Source organism: Bos javanicus, chromosome 1, assembly GCF_032452875.1.
Source record: "Bos javanicus breed banteng chromosome 1, ARS-OSU_banteng_1.0, whole genome shotgun sequence".
Taxonomy (NCBI): Eukaryota; Metazoa; Chordata; class Mammalia; order Artiodactyla; family Bovidae; genus Bos; species Bos javanicus.
Window position 1 is genome coordinate 88,719,528 of NC_083868.1, and position 15,894 is coordinate 88,735,421.

A 15,894-nucleotide genomic window follows, 5' to 3' on the forward strand; every position below is an offset into this window, starting at 1 on the left:
GTGTGTGTTTGAGAGAGAGACACGGAGAGGACTTGTTTGAGCTGAGATTTGGGAGATGAACAGCAATTTACCACGCTAACAGTAGAAAAAGCAACACAATGGCATTCCAGGCTGGATGCATGTGGTGCCAGGGAAACAAAGGTACACACTGCTCTTACAGAGGTGGGAAAGAGAGGGTTTAGCAGTGGTGAGTTGATAAAACTTAACAAGTGGTTAGCCTCTTCCTCTCCCCCAATAAAGGCTTAACCTGTAGTGTTGGTTGATTCTCATGGTATAAATTCTCCCACTCTGACCACTCAGTCTACCAATCTGACATCAGTGAACACAGAGCTGAAGAGATACTAACAAGTGACTATTGCAGTTGATAGGAGCCACCTTCAGCACACCTTGATTTCTTCTCTTCCTGAACCCAAATAACACACAAGAGCTATACAATCTCATCTTCTGGTTGCTCTCTGTAATAATACTGATAATGTACCTTGAAGTCTATGGCAGATTCTGACTGTCCTTGTGTGCTTGTGGGACTGGAAATCAGGTGATTCCAATTGTGGTTCTGATTCTCCAAGAACCCTGTGACTTTGGAAAAGTCATTTAGCCCCTTAGAGATACAACTAAGTCTGAGCCCTTGGGTTTCCCAAGACTCTTTCAGAAACTCTAGAAGTCATTATTCAGTTATGCCAAAGATGTATCTTTTCCACTGATTTTTTTCTGGGTCACATGTCTTTTTATCTTGGCACAGAATGGAGAGATCTTGGATTTTAAGACACTCTAGAAAAATTTTTCTTTATCTTTACTTGTTCTGATGAATATTTCTTCTCTGTGAAAGGGATTTTATCATTATAAGACTACATTCTGAAAGGAACCTTGTCAGTGATTAGGTATTTGAATAAAGTGGGTTTTAATTTCCTTTCAAGATTGTTAAGTGATTTAATGGGATAAATTAGCACAGGAATATAGTTGAAGGGTATGAAGTATTGCCCACTCATAAGGTATTGTTTTAAAAAGGTTTTTCTACATTGCAAAAATATAGATATGCTAAAATAAAAATAAAAGTTTATTTATTTTTTAAAATATCCACTATAAGCTGCAATATATGCTATTTATAATATCTGCCTACAAAATAAATGATGATTTCGTGCAAAATGATGCTATATTTTAAATTCTTAATGACATGTACTTTACTATTGGAATATAGAAATCGGGTGCTCTGTAAGAAATGTTCATAAACATGTGGAATTAAAACAATATGAGTCAATTTTATTTTGTTTTGTATAAGAATAATGTCATCAGATATTTCAGGATTTTTGGCACTAAAGTGTTAGAATATACTGAAACAGTAATGAAAATATACAAAAAATTCTCTTTGATTAAGACTGAAAAGTGTCTAGATGAAAAATTTAAAAGGATGTAAAAATTATCAATAAGTAATTTATCTGACTTAGAGATTTATACCAAGGATCCACCAATTATTTTCATTTCCTTTTTGCATCAGTTCAGTTCAGTTTAGTTGCTCAGTCATGTCTGACTCTTTGTGACCCTATGGGCCAGCATGCCAGGCTTCCCTGTACATCACCAACTCCCAGAGCTTACTCAAACTCGTGTCCATCAACTCGGTGATGCCTTCCAACCATCTCATCCTCTGTCGTCCACTTCTCTTCCTGCCTTCAATCTTTCCCATTTTCAGGGTCTTTTTCAATGAGTCAGTTCTTTGTATCAGGTGGCCAAAGTATTGGAGTTTCAGCTTCAGCATCAGTCCTTCCAATGAATATTCAGGACTGATTTCCTTTAGGATTGACTGGTTGGATCTCCTTGTAGTCCAAGGGACTCTCAAGAGTCTTCTCCAACACCATGGTTCAAAAGCATGAATTCTTCAGTGCTGCATGAGGGATGCTTTTAAAGCTTAAAAGCTTTATCTTGGCAACACTAAATCAATCCACTGATTGTGTTATTTCAGACTAATGGTTTGTTCATTCAATGAACAATTTGTCGATGGTTAGGATTGAACTAACAGGTTACTTTACTGGTTATTCATCCACACCATAAGTATTTGTTGCACTCCTGTTACATAAGACACTGTTAAATACAGTTTAGATATAGATATGGGATCAGATTTGAGAATTCTATAGTAGTTTGAATGATGACCCCCCAAAAGACATGCCCATATCCTAACTCCCCAAATCTATGACATTATTTTTGCATATACAGTTAAGAATTCTGTAAAGAGGAGAGAATCCTGGGTTATTTCTGTGGGTGGGCCCTAAACCCACTAAAGTGTCTTTATGAGAGAAAGTCAGAGGGAGATTTGACAGACAGAGGGAGACAGCAGAGGAGGCTGGGATTGGAATGATGTGGACATAGGTCAGGACATGCTAACAGCCCCAGATGTTGGAAAAGGAAGGAAACTAATTCTACCTAATTTCTCAAGAGAGAGCACTGCCCTGCCATTACTTTTGTTTCAAAATTCTTGCCTCCAGAACAGCATAAATTTATGTTGTTTACACTATCAAATTTGTAGTAATTTGTTATAGAAGCCTCAGGAAATTAATACAGATCCTGTCTTCAAGGAAGAGAACATATTTTTTTTTCTATATTCTATTGTTGCCTTAATTTGATTAGAATAGGAGTTTGGAAGGAGACATTGCTTCTATTGCTTTCTATTGGAGGTATCAAGATATACATTATTTACCTGAAGAAGGTATTTGAGAATACCTTCAGAAAGAAGAATTTGAGAATTCTTCTAAAAATGAATTGAACTTGGACTTAGAAAGATGGCATGGATGATAGTGATGCTGGAGGGTGGTGGTAGTGGAGGATGTTTGGGGTAGATGTGTCTGGGATGGAGGTGGAGGAGGGCAGGGTATTACAGAAAGAAGTCTGGGTCAAAGGACCTGCCCACAAGCTGTAAAGTGAGAGACCTGTACAGAGAAGGCGGGGTTTTCAGTTATTGGGGAACAGAAGAGACACACATGAGACTGGAACCTGAAGCAACACTGTGTAGTTAGCTAGAGGGTGGACTTCATTCCATTGTCTTCAGGCAATTTGTTTTTAATTTCTTTTCAAGCAGGGGCATGAGGAGGTCAGAACTGTGTTTAAGAAGGATTTCTGACCACAGTATGATTTTGATGGGGAAGGGATTGAAGGTGTGGAGAGACTGGTTAGGAGAAGATAATGCGAGTCCAAGGAAGAAGGGTGTTATGGGCTGAACTATGTTTCTCCCAAATTCATGTGTTGAATTTCTAGCTTCAATGCCTCAGAATGTGAGTATTTCAAGGCAGGGCTTTTAAAGATGTAATTAAGGTAAAAGGAGGTCTTATGGGTGGGGCCTAATCCAACATGACTTATGTCCTTATAAGAAGAAGAGATTAGGACACAGACAGCACATAGACCAAGGGGAGACTGTGTGAGAACGCAGTGAGATGATAGCCATCTGCAACCCAAGGAGAGGGGCCTCAGAAGCCAACTTGTTGACACCTTGATCTTGAACTCATAGTTCAAGTCATAGTTTTTCTAGACTTGTGAGAAAATTGATTTCTGTTGTTCAAGTCTTCTCATCTGTGGCATCTTGTTCTGGCAGCGCAAGCAAATTAATACATGGCGTTTATACTAGGGCAATTTTGTGACAAAACATAGTGCGCTACCTGCAGAATTTTTATGTTTGATGTTCTACCTGGAAATTGGTGCTGTTATGTGCTCTCCTAGATAGAAATGTGGCCAACCTTAATAAAAAGACACACAGTTTAATATCATGACCTCCCAAAGGAGGTGTACCATTGCCTGTTCTAGTTCTGAGTGCATGGTACATCCCAAGGCGCAAGAACAATACCGACTTTATAGTTGCTATAATATCTTAATATCTTTTCAGGGTATTAAACAGGATCTGTTCTGGTTCACAAATTCTGTGCATTTTGCCCCTGCTTTGTTGATCATAAATAATGATACAGGACAAATGCTGCCTTCAGGTCCTTGTTGATTGAGTTATGAAATATGCCCATTGCCTGAGTTTCTGGGCATCCAGGCACAGTAATCCATTTTGATCCTTCTCTTCCTAGCCTGTCCAGAATTTACCCATCAGTCAGTCTACTGCCAGATTAAGTATATAGGTTTGTCTTGAACATGAACAGAAGCTGGGAAGTAAGTGAGGAAGATACGGACTATTCCTGTAGTTCATATCGCAGGCTTCTAAGTGAGAAGAACACATTGTTGGAGCATGAGAACTGAGTGATACAAATTAACTGAGTCAAATACAGCTGTAAGACGCGGGGCCAGGTGCCCCAAAGGATGCCCAGTCAGGTGCCCCAGTGGGGGATATTGTGATGTTCTTCAGTCTTCTGAGTGGGAAAGTTTGTTTTTCAGCCGCTAAGTTACACCCAACTCTTTTGCAACCCCGTAGACTGTAGCCCGCCAGGCTCCTCTCTCCATGGGATTTTCCAGGCAAGAGAACTGGAGTGCCATTTCCTTCTCCAGGAGATCTTCCTAACCCAGGGATCAAACCTGGGTTTCCTGCACTGCAGGCAGATTCTTTACCACTGAGCCGCCAGGGAAGTCAAGTGGTGAAGTTGCAACTCAGGAAAAGCAAAGGAGGTAAGAAAACTCAGACTGGTCTTAATATTTTTCCCATTTAAACCTTTTTTAAGGTCTCTGGAAAATATGTCTACTGACTGCTTAGTCCTGTGCTACACGTTACGGCCTCTGTAGAGCTGGCTGAATGTGCTGAGGATCACGTACCACCCTATATGTTCTAGGGGAGAAGGAAAAGCCAGGCTTTCAGGAAGCTGATGATCATTGAGGAGGCAAGTCTTATGTTTTCTTTATCATTACTGTAAATTAGTGTGGAACAGACTGAGCTATAGTTGGCTGACTTACTTTGGGGTATCAGACAGCATCTGATTATTTGCTAGTATGTTCGCAACAATGGGCCAAGTGAGATGGGAGCAATGAAAGGAGAGTAAGGCCCATCTCCATCCCAAAGAACTCTTAGGTCAGCTGAGTACACTTACTTAGATGAAATAGCAGGTGATAAGAAACAGTGTTCAAATAAATGGTGTCACTCTCTATGTGCTTGAGAACTTAGAATTTCATAAAATTAAGAAGATTGCATAAGTCAGTTTAGATATAGGAGGCTTTGTGAAAAGTAGGGCTTGGGATACTCATTAATTCATTTATTATTCATGCATTTTCCATCTACATAGAAAATATGAGTTGTATATAATGTTCTAGGTTCTGATAAAATGTTGAAGGAGACAGGCATGATTCCTATCCTTATGGAGCTTACAGTCTAATGTGAGACAAAATGGTAGTCATATAATTACACAGATATTAAGTTATAGACTGTGATAAGTGTCTTGAAAGATAAGAGGGGGAGTAATGTGGAGGAGGAAGCAGTGAGACTGATAGTTACGCAAATACCCAAAGGATGAGTAAGAGAATTAGACTGCGGATGTAGAGAATATTCTACTTCCCTGGTGGCTCAAATGGTAAAGCGTCTGCCTACAACATGGGAGACCTGGGTTCAATCCCTGGGTTGGGAAGATCTCCTGGAGAAGGAAATGGCAACCCACTCCAGTTGCCTGGAAAATCCCGTGGACGGAGGAGCCTGTTAGGCTACAGTCCGTGGGGTCGCAAAGAGTTGGACACAACTGAGCGACTTCACTTTCACTTTTCGTGGAGAATATTCTGGGTGTAGGACACACCACTTCATGGGAAATAGATGGGAAAACAGTGGAAACAGTGTCAGACTTTATTTTTTGGGGCTCCCAAATCACTGCAGATTTTGGAGTGCATGACTGCAGCCATGAAATTAAAAGACGCTTACTCCTTGGAAGAAAAGTTATGACCAACCTAGATAGCATATTCAAAAGCAGAGACATTACTTTGCCAACAAAGGTTCGTCTAGTCAAGGCTATGGTTTTTCCTGTGGTCATGTATGGATGTGAGAGTTGGACTGTGAAGAAAGCTGAGCGCCGAAGAATTGATGCTTTTGAACTGTGGTGTTGGAGAAGAGTCTTGAGAGTCCCTTGGACTGCAAGGAGATCCAACCACTCCATTCTGAAGGAGATCAGCCCTGGGATTTCTTTGGAAGGAATGATGCTAAAGCTGAAACTCCAGTACTTTGGCGAGTTACTCATGCGAAGAGTTGACTCATTGGAAAAGACTCTGATGCTGGGAGGGATTGGAGGCAGGAGGAGAAGGGGACGACAGAGGATGAGATGGCTGGATGACATCACTGACTCGATGGATGTGAGTTTGGGTGAACTCCAGGAGTTGGTGATGGACAGGGAGGCCTAGTGTGCTGCGATTCATGGGGTCGCAAAGAGTCGGACATGACTGAGCGACTAAACTGAACTGAACACACATGTGCAGAGACTTGATGGGGAGAAGGCACTGCCTACCTTGTCTGTGAAAGGCAATAAGCCAGTTTAACTGGAGTGTAGTAAGGGAGAAAAGAGCATCCTGTGGGGTGAAGAGATTTTTCTTATTTCTGATGTTTCTAAGGTCATAGATATCTTTAAAGGTCTGTTGAGAGTTATGCATCCTCTTTCCAGAAATATGTTCATACATTCCCAGTTTTGGAAGTTCATAGATTTGCACAAGCCTGCCCATGAACTTCAGAGTAAGAACTTCTGCCTTAGGGACAGATGAATTGGAACTGTTTCTCTGGCAGAAAAAAAAGTTTTGGCACAGAGAGAGGTCAGGGAGGAACAGTGTTTGTAGGAAGGGGGAGGCAGGGGGTTCCTACTAGGCAGGGTTTTTATCAGTCTTGCTCCAGTTCCACTGAAAGGTCTCAATTTGTGGAAGTCAAGGTGAATTCTAGGGGAAGGGATATTTTTATGCTTGTATGCATCTTGAATTTGCTTGTAATGCTTCCAGTGGCATTTGGCCTTTAGATAATGACTTCTCTCCTCCTCCTGGTTCGGTTCTCGTCTCCCAGTGCAGTTCCCATCAACACCATTGAGTTTGTACAGTGTACGAGGGAGGCTGCGGCAGAGAAATAGACTCCATGGTGTTGATTTTCTGACTCAATGGGTTTTGAAAACATTAACAAGAATATTAGCAAAGCTGTTGAATACAAACCATTTCCTAATGCATTTTTAATTAGTATTTGGCCAGTTAAATTAATCAATTTGTAAAGTACTGGAAAGAAAGGTTTATTAAAATAGAATTCATGTTGGTGAGACAAACCTTTCAACTTAAAACTACAACTGGATACTTCCTCCAAATGCAAAGTGTGGGCGGGTAGGTATGCAGATCCCCTGTGGAGACTATTTTCAATATTAATTATCTTGCTGTGTCTTAAATGGTTTTTGTTTGAGTGTTAAAAGGTTTGTGAAGATTAGATTATTTAAATGGCAAAAATAAATTTTCCTGAACTTGGACAGTCTTTCACAGTCAACTGTAAAAAGCTAAAAGGGGTGAAGAGAGAGGGTTTTTATACATCTTGTTTCTTCTTTTTCAAATGAGACAACAACCTGAAATAGTACAAAGGAAAGCAAGGTGTGCCTGAGAGGAAAAGTAGTGGACATAAAACACTGTTGACTTTCTTAGGCTGACAGTCACCTGGGTGGGAGGCAAAGCTAGTAACTGTGGCCATGGCCAAAAACCTCATCATGAACTGTACTCCCTGAGCTCAGAAACTTCTTAGTTCAGGTGTCAGGAGGGCTCAGGCAGAAAATGTCAGATAGAAGTGTGCGGTGTGACTGCTCAGAGAAGGGGCTGAGACACGCCGCAAGGAAAGGGAATGTCGTCTGTCAAACTGAACGCCTGGCTCTTCCCCAGAGCCGATGTGTATCATGAGCCAGGTTTCATCTGAGTTCAGCAGATGAGTAAGGGTCTAGTCTACCACAGGGCTGTGCTCAGCTCTGAGTCAGACCTGTCCACAAAGAACTTGCTTTGGGGCAGGGGAGAGAAGTCTCACGAATCAGTGTAACTTCTGCAGATCAGGCTGTGTCCTACAGGGGCCATGATGAAGAGGCCTCAGGTACAGTAAGCTCACAGTGAACGCTGGATAATCCTATTAGTTTCCTAGGTTTGCCATAACAAAACACCACATTCTGGGTGGCTAAAACAACAGAAATTTATTTTCTCACAGTCTGGAGGCTGGAAGTTCAAGATCAGGGTGTTGGTAGATTTGGTTTCTCCTGAGGCTTCGCTCCTAGGCTAGCAGATGACCACATTCTCTGTGTGCATGCCCCGCCCACCACACGTTTCTTCGTCTTCTTACGAGGACACCATCCTATAGAATTAGAGCCCTGCCCTTATGACCTAATTTCACCTTCATTACCTCCTTTAAAGGTTCTGTCTTCAAATGTAGTCACAGTGGGAGCTTCAGTGTATGAATTTGAAGGAGACATGATTCAGTTCATAACAGTGAGTGAATGCATGACTGGATGGAAGGGGGAGTAAAAAATATAAGTCCATAGTGCTATAAAAATAAATGGAAAGAAAAGATTAATTTTGACTCAAAGATTTAGGGACATTTCTTAGAGAATGTGTGATTTGAGCTAGGTCTTGAATAATGGCAAGGATGTTGACAGGACAGAATGAGGGAGGGAAGGGAAGCTATATCTTGCAGAGGACAGAGAAGACTTTTATAAGAGTCTAAACTTGTAAAAAATTATGTCCTGTAACTCAGTATGATGATCTCCACACAGGAGAAAGATGGTGAATTAAACAGTAAAATGTTATCATATGTCAAAATTGCTGAAATACATATGATGGTAAATTGAAAGGGGAATGGGAAATAAGAATTTTTTAAATATGGTGAACTATACACAGAGGCACACAGAGAAGAGAGAAGAGCATGTATTTAGGAAGTGAAAAGAGACGGATCCTTCTGTCTCCTGGATTCTGCCATTTGTGCAATCATACTGGGAATGGGCAGTATGCTCATTTCTTACTCAGTCATCTGTTCTTTGTGATGTGAAAATAAAATACAAATGAAGTAGGTATTGCTAAGGGAGCTCTCTAAAATGGAGCCAGGAGGCCCTTGAGAAAGTGTGATTTCTGCAGTCTCAGCCTGGATGGAATCTGTCCTTTTGACCTCGTATTTTCCTAAGAAAGGCATCTAAGACATCTGCCAGGAACTCAAGATGCCTATCAGAACTTACCCTAAAAAAATCTCCTGACAGCCATCCCTTAAGGACTAATATTTTCTTTCCTGTGTCAGAGCACAACTTCTGGCTTTTGCCTTTATAAACCCCTGACCCTGTCTCTTCCCTGGGACACTCTTTTTGGTTTTACCCAAATCTGTGTATCTTGGATTGCAATTCTTTTTTGTTTAAGTCTTTATTGAATTTGCTGCAATATTGCTTCCGTGGTTTTTGTTTTTTTGGCCAAGAGCATATGGGATCTTCGCTCCCCAACCAGGGATCAAACCTACATCGTCTGTTTTGGAAGGTGAAGTCTTAACCACTGGGAATCCCTGAACTGCAGTTCTTAGGACCCCAGATAAAGTCTTCTCTTTCTTTTTTATTTTCTTTTGGTTGACAGTGAGAATTTGTACACATATGCAGTTCATCTCCATATCGGCAGATAGAATGTTCTGGAGTCTAAATTTGAATATTTTCACCTGATAATTTCATATAAAGAGAAATTTTAGTTATTGTTTTACTATTCAAATGGTTATTAGTTGGATGAAGAGGCAAGTCATTGTGAAGAATAGGTAGAGATGAAGAGAAGAAATAGGGGATGAGGGAGAAGACACAGAAATAGGAGTCAGGTGGGTTTACAGACAGAGTGTTAGTCAAAGCAGCAAATTAGTTTTGTGAATTACTTTCATAGCTCCCCTGTTGTTTTTCACAAGCTATTGAAAGGCAACACAATCAGGATTAAATACCTCTCTTAATAGAATTCACTGGTTAACCAATGATAACCATCCTTTGACTCCTCTTCCTCAAATCCTAAAATGCTCTGTTTAGAATGGGGGAAAGACAATAGCCCACATGGAATAAGTTATTCTCTGGGCTTCAAAACAGGGAGCAGAGCAACACCACCCCACATTCAGCTGACTGATTTTCAGTCTTCTCCTGCCTCCAGTCACACCTGAGCAAATGACACTCCCATCATCCTCACAGCTGGTCATGGCTTGAATCCTCCTTGTGAGGGTGGCGAAGAAGATACAGGCTTCTCCAAGAGGAGGTTTCAGAATTCCAGGTGTGTGTAGGGGATGTGCAGAGGAGGTGGGGGGCCCAATCAGTTGCTGATGTAATTTGAAATCTCCTTGCTAAGAAATTCCTGTGCTCCCTTGCAGACATAACCCCCATGCCTGATCACACTTGGTTTCAAATCACTGTTGTAGAATTCTAATTTATGATCCCCAGTTCTGAACCAAAGCCTGACGCTTAGTTCAGAGGAGGCAGAGGACCACGGAACTGGGTCTGAGTAGCCAGAGGGCAACAGGAGGGTTTTGTTGTCTGGGAGCAGGGACACATACACTAACTACCTGAGCTGTCTGTCTTTTCTTTTCCTATTGCAAACCATCCAACCCACCTGAGTGATCTTCCCAAGTCTGCATGGAGTCATGGCGTCTCCTACTTAAACCCAGTTCCCCTCAGGGTCCTCAGAATAATAAGTTGTCTTCATGAAAAGTCCCTCTTAAATCTTTTTTAGCTTCACCCTGAGTATATGCAGGCTATTGGGGGAGGACCAGGGGTCCTTAGGTAATATTGAATATTTTTAAAGCCTTAGGTGATTGTTGGCCCTAACGAGCCATCTTTTCTTCCTTGGCAGGCTTCCTGCACACTACTTAACCACAGCCTCTCATCTCGTGGCCATGCTGATCACATTTGCCATACCCAAGAATGTTCCCAAGAATGGCACAGACACAGCTGGCTGATTCACTCAACGGAAAGTCAGAAGATTAGAGTCTATGTAGAAGGAGATTTAGACACAAGTTCTCGTAGCAGAAATTTCCCTACTGATTTAGAAGGGCATTCTTTGTTGAAACAATAGATTTCTGAGAAGATTTCTCTATTTCTCTCCATTTTCCTGTAATACAGATGCCAGCCTTTTCCAGATGGGACTGTTTCCACTCGATTTTCAGTGGTCCGATTTTTAGCTGTCATGACCCAGACTGTTTTGCCTCATGATCCCATAAAGCACACAATAATAGAACCACTGGCATTTTAGATTCTATTGCAATTCATATTGTGTTTAGCACTTTCTTCCCCTGTACACTTTAATTTCTGTGCATGGCTGAACCACCTCATTTCCACGGAAATGAAGTTAGTGGCTGCAGGTGCTTCAGTTCTAGAGGTGGTGATTCATTTCTGAGCTCTGGTGTGCTTTCACCCCTAGTGGGACAAGTGCACACACACGTATGCACACGTAGAGCTTCATCTTTTCCAGACTGTGTTATTTTCATTATTTTTCCTAAGAGTGGATTTAGAAACAAATCTTTGTTCTGGTCCCTTGTTTTTAAGACCAAAGGCCCTTAGAAGTCATAGATCAAGAGCATCTAAGTGGATTCTGGCAGGCCATGATAGCCAAAGGCTTGTTATTTTATTGACATTTCCTAGTTTTGACTGAATATATAGACAAACATACAGCGAGACAGACACAATGTCAACCATTTTTTATGGAACTGTTTCTTAATGCATCACTTAATTGATCAGTGCATGGTTGTTGAATGAAGTAACCATTTTTCCTCCCTGGACTTCAACTGATTATCAATAAAAGTCATCACATTGGTTTGGGTATACAGACAAGGCTTTAGCTGCATGTTAATATCTTTGCCTTTCTCATTATTTTTGTGGTTGTATAAGGAGTCTAATAACATCTGAACGCAATCTTTCTGAATGAAGTAAGTTAATGACATCTTATGCTGCCTCTATGGGAAATATTTTTTTTCACTTAAGTAGTGTAAGAATTATAGAACTTCCTGCTGCTACCACACTTGGTGTTACACCAGGTTAAGTCCTTGCCATTCCTTTTAACATCTGTTGGTAAGAACTGCTCATTCCCAGAAGAACCATAGAAAAGACTGAGACTGGGCTGCCCCCATTTTAGCATCAGGTCAGATATTCGTCTTTCCTGTCTCATGCTACTGTCTTAGCTTCCAGAATACCTAGGGTTTTTGCTTGCTTTGTCTTCAATTTTGTCCAACACAGGTTTGATTCATTTCCTTTTGGCTCTTCATTTAGTTTCCTACTCGGTCCTTTTTATCTGTTGAATTTCCTTAACTCTTGACCAGTTTGCACCTCAGATATCTTCCCTAATTCAACTTGATACTTTGAGTCTTTGAAATTATTCCATCAAAAACATGAATTCAACCAAGTGTGAAGGTTTCTAGTTCAAAACACTGAGACGGAGGGTTCTGGGTGAATTTATGGAAGATAGGTGGGAAAGATGGCTGGATAAATGGGTAGGGGGGCATAGCCGAGAGCACATACAGGGAGGGAAAGTTTATAATAAGGGTAAGAATCTCTTTTCAAAGGATGTTCCCCCAAAAGGGTGATGGGTATGAGGAGTTAAAGTAGAGTCATGGATGGAAACTAAGGTGATTGGCTGGAAATGGCCACATGAGTGAGCCTTCTGACCACAGAGTTTGCCTCTCTGTTGATAACATAAGAATTTCATTTGAAAGAAGTAGAGAGGCCTCAGTGGAGAGGCAGAGTGCTTCAAAGAGGTTTTCCCTTTTTTGTCTTTTTGGGGGGATTCTCCAGCTTGCCTGCCTGTGATCCCTGTGTGCACCATAATAGAAACCTGCCAACATACAGAGCTTTTCTGCAGCCTCTCCCTTCAGGGCTCCAGAGTTGAAACCGAAAGGGCCTCTCTGGCATTAGTGATGGAAGATAGGCATTTAAGATGGGGTTAGAAGAGATGCTGATGTGGACATATGGAGCAGAGTGGGGAGAATGAAGGGCAATTCAGGCAGTTCTGGAGAGTACAGTGGTGAAAGATGGTTACCTGGGGTCAGATGTTCAGAGCTCTCTCTGAAGTTTGCAGTTATAGGAGAGTGATGGTTTACAACTCATTACTATTTTCTTAAAACAGTGGAACTTTTGTATGTAAGAGTTAAGTATAATAGTTGTATGCAGTAAGTATAATATAAATATTAAATTTAATAAATATAATAAAATTAGAGACAGAAGTTTAGCTGTTCAGCATCTCCTTTCCCACTGTTAGTTCCTGACATGGATTCTATAGCATTTCCATAAACACTAGGGTTCCAAAAATATATATAATTTGAAGTCTATTGGACTAGACTCTAAAGTACCTATGAGGAGAAGTGGAAAATGTTGGAAGGGTGAGTTAGAGCATTTACTCAGAAGGCTTTGAAGGTAATGTAACAGAGTTTGCATTTTATTCTGGAAGCACTGGAGAACCTTTGACATTTATAAATATAAGAATTTGAAAATAAATTATGCATGTATATGGAAGGTTGAACTTTCAGTGAGACAATCAGAATGGTGACATTGGAAGTGAGCACTCCAGCCTGGGGACTAGCAAGGTGCAGGAGGACCTGAGCCAGAAGGGTAGAAGCAGGAAGGTGAGATGTGATGTGAGAGGACTTGCATGGAGCATGTGGGCAGGGTTGGAGGTAGAAGCAGGGATTAAAGATGCCCCAAGGCTCTGAGTCAGTGACTGGTGGCAAAAATGATGCTATCAGTAGAAATAGGAAATGCAACCCAGAAGGAAAAGCAGCAGATTTGAGAAAGGAGATGATTTGCTGAGAGAATATAAGGTACAGGCTTGAAAGTTCAAATTACTTAGGGATCACAAGGAAAGCTAAAAACACATTGATGGACTGAGAGATACATTTTGAAAGAAGTTAACAAAAAAAAAGAAAGAGAGAAGAAGCTTACTTTTACATGCATCTAAAAAAAGAATACCCTCCAGTTCTGTGAGATGGCCCAGTAGGAAAGACGTTTATGAACTTCCTTCACTGTTCCAATTCCAAGTAGTGGACTTTTTATTTTATTTATTTTATAACATAAATACAAAGGCCAGCCTTGCCTCCTGGCCCTGACCAGGCTGGTGGGAAAAGCACTCCTGGGCCTTTTGTTTTCTCTCTTCTGCTGACTGACATGGACTGGGCTGCCTTTGAGACCTTCCCAAGGAGACCCCCTGCCGGACACCAAGTGTCAGGGCTCAGCTCGGGAAATGCCCCTCTGTGAGGGTGGTAAAGAGCTGTGCCCCAGCGGAACTGGTTTCTGAAGCTGACGGTAGGGAAATTATTGAACAGTGAACCGACTGGAGGGGCTGCTGCCTCCGTCTGGCCCAGGAGCCCAGGGTGTGGTCCAAGAGCAGACTGCCTCTCTGACACCTCTCAGACCCTGGCCTCTGAAGTGGTTTCCTAAATTCTATGGCCTGCCAACTTCCTGAAAACTGTCTTAAAGCACCTAAAATTCACAAACAAAACCCTTTCTGGTGCCATAGCGAGTGATCATCACTAGTCAAGCTACTCAGAGGACAGTGACATCTCTCAAGTCAGGTGCCTGGACGGAACTCACCTAGTCCTCACCCAGTTGCCCTGGTGAAGGGGCTTAGCTGGGTGCAGTTTCTCTCCTAGGTCCCCCCCACAAGCTCCTTGTCACCCTCCTGGATGTCTGATGAAGAGCTGGCACTTGGGCACAAGCCTGCCTGGGGTGCAGGCAGGCAAAGGGAGGGTGTAGGCAGGCGCTCCCCAACCTGGCAAGCCTTGCCTCCTGGCCCTGACCAGGCTGGTGGGAAAAGCACCCCTGAGCCTTTTGTTTTCTCTCTTCTGCTGACTGACATGGACTGGGCTGCATTTCTTTTACTTCATTTGAAAGGGCTTTGGGATTAAGGATTTCATATAAACGGAAATTATCTTATTGAAGGTAGAAAGTGCAGGTATGCATGAGACGGTGAGAAGCATTTCACACAGAATTGTGGAGTTCCTGCACATACTCTCTCATCTGGGTGTGCATGACAGGTGACAAAAGGGGATGTGACTTTCTTACTGGCACTGTCCTGGATCCATGCTTGCAATGCTTCATTCCTGATTTTCTTCCACAGTTCTCTAACTGGTCACCTCTAGTCTCTCTCCACTACCACACTGTTCAAAATACACTGCAGGATACTACCATACACATGGATGAAAGCTGAAATGAAAAAGACAACACGAAGATCGGTGAGGTGGTGGAGCAACTGGGCATTCACATAGACTGCTGGGGGCAGTGTGAATTGGAGCAGGTCTTGAGCAAATGTTCAGCAGTATCTACTAGAGCTGATTAATGGCATACCATGTGACCCAGTAAATGCACTCCTTCTGTACTCAACAGAAATGAAAGCATATACCAAAAGATTTGTGAGATGCTCGTAACAGCCTTGTTAATAGTTTCAATTTGGAAATAGCCCAAATGGTTCTCTCAATATTACAAGTGTTAATTTGTGGCATATTAGTACCATGAGATACAATACAACGATGTAAATGAATAAACTTCAATTCTGCCACAACATGTATAAATCTTACAAATAGTGAGGAAAAGGAATCGAACACATGTACCATGGTGTTCCACTGATATGGAGTTCAAAAACCAACAAAATTAATCAATAGTATTAGAAGTTAGGAGAATGGTGGTGACCTTTGGAGGGGGAGGGGCTATCAATGATAGGAAGAGAATGTGGGGAGTCTTCTGTGGAGCTGACAGTATTCTGTGTCTTGACTGGATTACTGGTTACTTGGTTACTGGTTAGATAGTTCCTGGTTACTTGTACTGTGTCGCATGGCTGCATTCCCTTATAATAAGTGTACACTTATTCTATAACCTATAGTTTATCTATATTGTACTTCAACAAAATTGATAAAATAAACAGAACTCTCACTGTTTTGATCATGTCACCCTCATGTATAGAAACGTCCAATGGTTCTGCACAGCTTTCAAGTTAAAGCTTAAATTCCTTAGCTTCCAATATGAACTTTTCCATCCCCAT

At 41.6% G+C, this 15,894-nt stretch overlaps 1 long non-coding RNA gene across 2 annotated transcripts; it reads left to right on the plus strand.

Moving 5' to 3' along the window:
* Positions 1-8,270: 8,270 nt before the first annotated feature.
* On the plus strand, positions 8,271-11,702 carry LOC133246885 (uncharacterized). Of its 2 annotated transcripts, none has more exons than XR_009736196.1 (3): positions 8,271-8,364; positions 10,033-10,149; positions 10,726-11,702. It is a non-coding gene; the product is annotated as an uncharacterized LOC133246885 (long non-coding RNA). The 2 variants fall into 2 exon arrangements; XR_009736197.1 differs by having other exon boundaries at positions 8,274-8,364; positions 9,972-10,149.
* Positions 11,703-15,894: the final 4,192 nt, after the last annotated feature.